Below are 7171 nucleotides of genomic sequence, written 5' to 3'. Positions count from 1 at the left end.
CGCCACACGACGCCACTGCCGGTATGGTGTATGATCAAATTTGCAGGGGGCGATAAGCATGTAAATATCAATCACTATCCATATTATATAGAAATATGCCTTGATTATTTGGCGAAGATAATGTGTTCGTGGAACTCTAGTTGTTACAATAACGTTTGTGCTATGTTGTCAATAGACTTTTAAATAAAGGCAAACAGCAACTAGAAAGGCAACATTTGCGAGCAAATACAGCATGTTTAGCCATGCTCCTCGCCACGCAAAAAATGGACTCCCAAAATAACAATGGACCATTCTAAAATACTTCCACTAAAAAAATGGATCAAACTTGAGTTTAAAAACAATTATCAGCCTCTCCATACAGGAGTGGAGTCTTCCAGTAGCACCTCAACACAATATGGACCAGTCCAAAACCATATCCACTTATTAATTAACAAATACACTTCTGCTAACAAATGGACTTTTCATAATCATTCCAGCTCAAAATTGAAATAAATAATTACAGAATCCTCCCCTTGCAAGAATGGGATATTCCGTGCCATCTCCATGTAAACTAGACCAGTGGAAAAATATCCTCTGAAAATTACACTCTTGCGCATAATCAACCCAGTTCAAAATTGAATTAAAAAAGATCAACCCCAGGGAAGAATGAAGTTTCCCATAGTATACATAATGATATATATGAAGATTTGACAGGAGAAGAAGGAAATGACCAACTAGACTGGCCGTCATTTGCTTTAAGAGCAAATTCAGCATATTTCACTTCGCCCCCCATGCAATAATTGATCTTTTGACGAAATGGACCATCCAAAAATTCTATCTAAACACAAGAAGACTTGTCCCAAGATCTATTGATTCTTCATCTACATTCATTAACATGCTTGAACATATGCAAAGATACACAACAATACTATACACTATATATAAAAGTACAATACTATACATCACCCTGGAAAAATGCGCAAACATGTACTATGCAAATATACAAAACTATACAACTCTATTACTATTTAGGAGGGGGAAGGGCTTCGTGGCACATACAAAGGCCGACCCGACATTGGTTTATTACCTTCGCCGAGAAGGTTATGCAAAGGGTAGCGTTTGTGTGTTTGTTTGTGTGTAACGTACAGCATAACTCAAGAAGGCTTGGATGGTTTGTCTTGATATTTGGTAGGTGGGTAGATCTTGATGAGACTAAGAAATGATTAGATTTTGGGTCCCCTAGCGGCTTGTTACGGAACTGCAGCGGAACTTCCTGTTTTTATATCTCGTGTTCTGGACAAGCTATGGAACTGATTTTTGAGTGGTACATAGCTCTTTGGACAGAGAGTAAGTGGTATGGGTTTGGCCCCCTAGCGGCTTTTTTGGAACTGCAGGAGCAGGTTTTGGTTCAGACTTTGAAAGGGAATAACTCAAGAAGGGCACGATGGATGGTCATGAATTTTGGTAAGTAGATAGCTTGAGTGATGACGTACATGATTTAATAGATACTTAGTATGTAAATCATTATCTAATTTGCATAATTAATGAGGAAAGTTTATACAGCCGCCAAAGTCCATGGTAGGACTCTCAAACATGTGACATATGTATCTGAGGAAGAGAGAAATATTAATAGATATCAACTATGCAAATGAAGACCTCATTTGCATAATTAATGAGAAAATACTACAACTCAAGATGGGCTTGATGGATGGTCATGAATTTTGGTATGTACATAGCTGACGTGATACTTTGTATGATTGGACGATAATTATGCAAATCAGATTCTAATTTGCATAATTGATTACAAAATTAAAAAACCTGCTGTGTTCCATGATATGACTATTCAAATATGTGACATTTGTAACTGAGGAAGAGAGGGATGTTGATAGATAGAAACTATGCAATTGTAGGCCTTATTTGCATAATTAATGAGTAACTACGTTATTTCCAGACAGGTAAATGATGGCAATTTCACAGTTGTGGCATCTGGAAGTTATGTGAAGGTAACATAGTTGAATCAAATTATGCTGATAAGGACCTCATTTGCATAATTGATGATGTTAGCAAAACCTTCTTTGTTAAGCTTATACTTTGGACAACGTTTCTTATTTGGGTGAAGACGATCAACTAGTATGATTCATAATTGATGAGAGACACTCCTAATACGTCAGTCATAAAGGTTAAAATCATTTGACGAAGGTATGAGGTCGTGGAACTCTAGTTTTATATAAAACAATTTCATATGTAAACTATTATGAGATAAATAGCATATGAAATTTCTAGTCTATTCTTAACCTTGCTATTCAAAAAGTATTAACAATTTAAGTTGTGTTGAACCCCTACAACGCAAAATGAACTATTAAAAACGTGCTAGATAACTACCGCATAAAAACCAACAATGCCTGTCTTTTTTACAGTAAAATTATTTCAACAATTCAAAAGTTTGCCTATATTCATTCACATCATGTGTAGACGATCGCGCTTTGAGAGGCGCTTGTGAAGTATTACTTCCTGGGTCAAAGGTTGTTGGTGCGGAAAGTGAAACTGCATGCAAACCTGCTCGCAATCGATCAGATCGGCCTACCTCGGCCTAGTGGTATATCATCATCGTTGGTATGGGTTTAATTATAAGTTGTATATAAGTGCGACACAACCAATTCAGAGACGGATTGCATTTTTCTCGTCGTCAAGTCGTGATTTATTAGTGGTTGAAGCCGCCATAATTAAATTTGACCATGCCCCAAAAACCATGTTTATTTGGCAACATTTGCGAGAGCATCATACTTTGCCAATCTCCCTCGGAGTCCCTCTCGATGCATAAATTGACTGTTTCAAAATCACCCGTGCAAAAAAATTCTCTATTCAAGCTCTGCGAGACGCCAAGAGCTTCTTAGTGCAAAGGCTTGCGTGTTTACCTGCAACATGACCTCAGGTTACCTGAAAAGAACACATGTTCTTTGGCCAGCAGCAAATGGAACGCCCGGAACTTTAGATAGAACATGGATTCTTAGATAGAGCATGGAACGGGGACAGCACTTTTGACCCGTTTTTGGTCTGAAAATGGGTCTAGAAGTCCCCAAAACAAAGCATTTTGAAGTGAAGTACACCCGAAATGTGATTGAAGTCCTGTAGGGACATGTTCAAGGCACCCTTGTGCCGAATTCCAGGTCATTTGCTTGTAATACCAGGGCACAGGAGCCAAAAATATAGAAATTGCCTAAAAATGCCCCAAAAAACCTCCATAAAAATGATTTTAAGGCCTGTTTCAAAACGATTTAAAAAGGGCCTAAGGGTATTCGCCATCTTTACCTCCATGCCAAATTTCAGGTCGGTTGGGTAAGAAATGGCGGAGTAGAAGCCATTTGAAGATTTGTCAGGAGGAGGAGAAGAAGAAGAAGAAGAAGAACCAGACAAATACAATATATTTCACTCTACCCATACCTCTAGGTATGGGAAGTGAAATATGAAAATGGGTGAAATATAAAAATGTGACACCCCTTTGTTTGAATGCATGATTCAATAGTATACACTTTGGGTTGAAAATAACGAAACCAAAAAATTCTTTGTTTAAAAAATCGTTTTGAAAGGCTGTATGGCAAACATTTGAATGAGGGCCTGTGTACATGCCAAATTTCACATTATTTTGGTTTAATACATATATGAACTGGAGATGTGTATCTTTTTAAAAAAAAGAGTGAACAAAGCCATGTACATGTAATCACATGTCCTAGGAATTCCCATACCATATTTGGCATGAATACTAGCCTACACCTGCGCCATGTAATTAGATTAACTCAATTGACCAATCAGGTGGTCGCAAGGCTCACAGGCATGCAAGGCCAGGTGCAAGGCACTTGGGGTCAATGACCTTTAGGTCATATGTAGTATTGAAAGTGACAGAAGTGGCAAATATTGTCAAGAAAGCCCAAAATAAATCGTTTTGAATATATGTATGCCAAAAATGGGAATGTAGTCCTTTAAATATTTGTTCAAGCCACATATACAGCAAATTTCAGGTCATTCGGTTGAAATACCAGGGCGCAGGAGGCCAAGATATGCTAAAAATAGCCTAAAAACCTCAATAAAATCACTTTCAAGGTCAATATCAAAAAAAGGAAAAGAACGCACATTGGTTTTTGCCTACATTACCTCTGTACCAAATTTCAGGTCATTTGGTCAAAAAATGATAGAGATGAATCGATTTGAAGATTTGACAGGAGGAGAAGAAGAAGAAACATGAGTAACTAGAAAGGCCGTCATTTGCCCCTGAGCAAATACAGCATGTTTAGCCATATTCCTCCCCATGCAAGAAGTGGGATGTCCCAAAATAACACCTGGGCAAATCGAAATATTAACTGCATGTAGAAAGGCAACATTTGCGAGAGCATTATACTTCGACAATCTCCCTCCTGATGCATAAATGGACTGTTCCAAAATCACCCGTACAAAAACTCTCTCTACAAGTTCTGCGAGACCCCAAGAGCTTCTTACTGCAAAGGCTTGCGTGTGTTCCTGCAATATGTCCTCAGTTAACCTAAATAGAACAGTGTTCTTTGGCCAGTAGCAAATGGAACGTGAGGATCCTTAGATAGAACATGGATTCCTTGGCCAGCAGCAAATAGAACATGGAACGTGGATACCACTTTTGGCCTGTTTTTGGTCTGAAAATGGGTCCAAAAGTCCCCAAAATGAAGCATTCTGAAGTGATGTACACCAGAAATGTGATTGAAGTCCTGTAGGGACATGTTCAAGGCACCCTTGTGCCGAATTCCAGGTCATTTGCTTGTAATACCAGGGCACAGGAGCCAAAAATATAGAAATTGCCTAAAAATGCCCCAAAAAACCTCCATAAAAATGATTTTAAGGCCTGTTTCAAAACGATTTAAAAAGGGCCTAAGGGTATTCGCCATCTTTACCTCCATGCCAAATTTCAGGTCGGTTGGGTAAGAAATGGCGGAGTAGAAGCCATTTGAAGATTTGTCAGGAGGAGGAGAAGAAGAAGAAGAAGAAGAACCAGACAAATACAATATATTTCACTCTACCCATACCTCTAGGTATGGGAAGTGAAATATGAAAATGGGTGAAATATAAAAATGTGACACCCCTTTGTTTGAATGCATGATTCAATAGTATACACTTTGGGTTGAAAATAACGAAACCAAAAAATTCTTTGTTTAAAAAATCGTTTTGAAAGGCTGTATGGCAAACATTTGAATGAGGGCCTGTGTACATGCCAAATTTCACATTATTTTGGTTTAATACATATATGAACTGGAGATGTGTATCTTTTTAAAAAAAAGAGTGAACAAAGCCATGTACATGTAATCACATGTCCTAGGAATTCCCATACCATATTTGGCATGAATACTAGCCTACACCTGCGCCATGTAATTAGATTAACTCAATTGACCAATCAGGTGGTCGCAAGGCTCACAGGCATGCAAGGCCAGGTGCAAGGCACTTGGGGTCAATGACCTTTAGGTCATATGTAGTATTGAAAGTGACAGAAGTGGCAAATATTGTCAAGAAAGCCCAAAATAAATCGTTTTGAATATATGTATGCCAAAAATGGGAATGTAGTCCTTTAAATATTTGTTCAAGCCACATATACAGCAAATTTCAGGTCATTCGGTTGAAATACCAGGGCGCAGGAGGCCAAGATATGCTAAAAATAGCCTAAAAACCTCAATAAAATCACTTTCAAGGTCAATATCAAAAAAAGGAAAAGAACGCACATTGGTTTTTGCCTACATTACCTCTGTACCAAATTTCAGGTCATTTGGTCAAAAAATGATAGAGATGAATCGATTTGAAGATTTGACAGGAGGAGAAGAAGAAGAAACATGAGTAACTAGAAAGGCCGTCATTTGCCCCTGAGCAAATACAGCATGTTTAGCCATATTCCTCCCCATGCAAGAAGTGGGATGTCCCAAAATAACACCTGGGCAAATCGAAATATTAACTGCATGTAGAAAGGCAACATTTGCGAGAGCATTATACTTCGACAATCTCCCTCCTGATGCATAAATGGACTGTTCCAAAATCACCCGTACAAAAACTCTCTCTACAAGTTCTGCGAGACCCCAAGAGCTTCTTACTGCAAAGGCTTGCGTGTGTTCCTGCAATATGTCCTCAGTTAACCTAAATAGAACAGTGTTCTTTGGCCAGTAGCAAATGGAACGTGAGGATCCTTAGATAGAACATGGATTCCTTGGCCAGCAGCAAATAGAACATGGAACGTGGATACCACTTTTGGCCTGTTTTTGGTCTGAAAATGGGTCCAAAAGTCCCCAAAATGAAGCATTCTGAAGTGATGTACACCAGAAATGTGATTGAAGTCCTGTAGGGACATGTTCAAGGCACCCTTGTACCGAATTTCAGGTCACTTGCTTGCAATACAAGGGCACAGGAGCCCAAAATATAAAAATTGTCTAAAAATGCCCCAAAAAACCTCCATAAAAATGTTTTTAAGGCCTGTTTCGAAACAAATGAAAAATCACCTAAGGGTATTTGCCATCTTTACCTACATGCCAAATTTCAGGTTGTTTGGCCCAAAACTGACGGAGTAGATCCCATTTGAAGATTTGGCAGGAGGAGAAGAAGAAGAACGTGAACTAGACTGGCCGTCATTTGCTTTAAGAGCAAATTCAGCATATTTTCTTTCGCCCCCCCATGCAATAATTGATCTTTTGACGAAATGGGCCATCCAAAAATTCCATCTAAACACAAGAAGACTTGTCCCAAGATCTATTTATTCTTCATCTACATTCATTAACATGCTTGAACATATGCAAAGATACACAACAATACTATACACCAGTGTTCTCGCCAGCGCCCGTCCTCCCGTCATTTGACGGGTTTTTGTCGCTCATGACGGACAAAATTTTTGCCCAACCCGTCATTTTTAATGGACAAAAATAGGTGTGTAAAGATATTTAGACAGAGTTTAGAATTTTGCAAAAACTCCAGAGGATCACCGGAAAATTGCGACGAGGGCGATCTAGATCATTTCTAATGCCCGCCGGCGACAACCCCAGCACACAAAGAGCGCCGTGGTGGATACTAGTATTTGGTGGCCGCCGCAAACTCGGCGTCATGCGCCGCCCTCCCCACAGTTTTGGCTGGTCGCATCGGGCTGACGTTTATTTCTGTTTTGTCCCTCTCGGTTCACCGTCAGTTATTGTTATCAAAG

Source organism: Branchiostoma lanceolatum, chromosome 1 (assembly GCF_035083965.1).
Source record: "Branchiostoma lanceolatum isolate klBraLanc5 chromosome 1, klBraLanc5.hap2, whole genome shotgun sequence".
NCBI lineage: Eukaryota > Metazoa > Chordata > Leptocardii > Amphioxiformes > Branchiostomatidae > Branchiostoma > Branchiostoma lanceolatum.
This window is presented reverse-complemented; position numbering follows the sequence as displayed.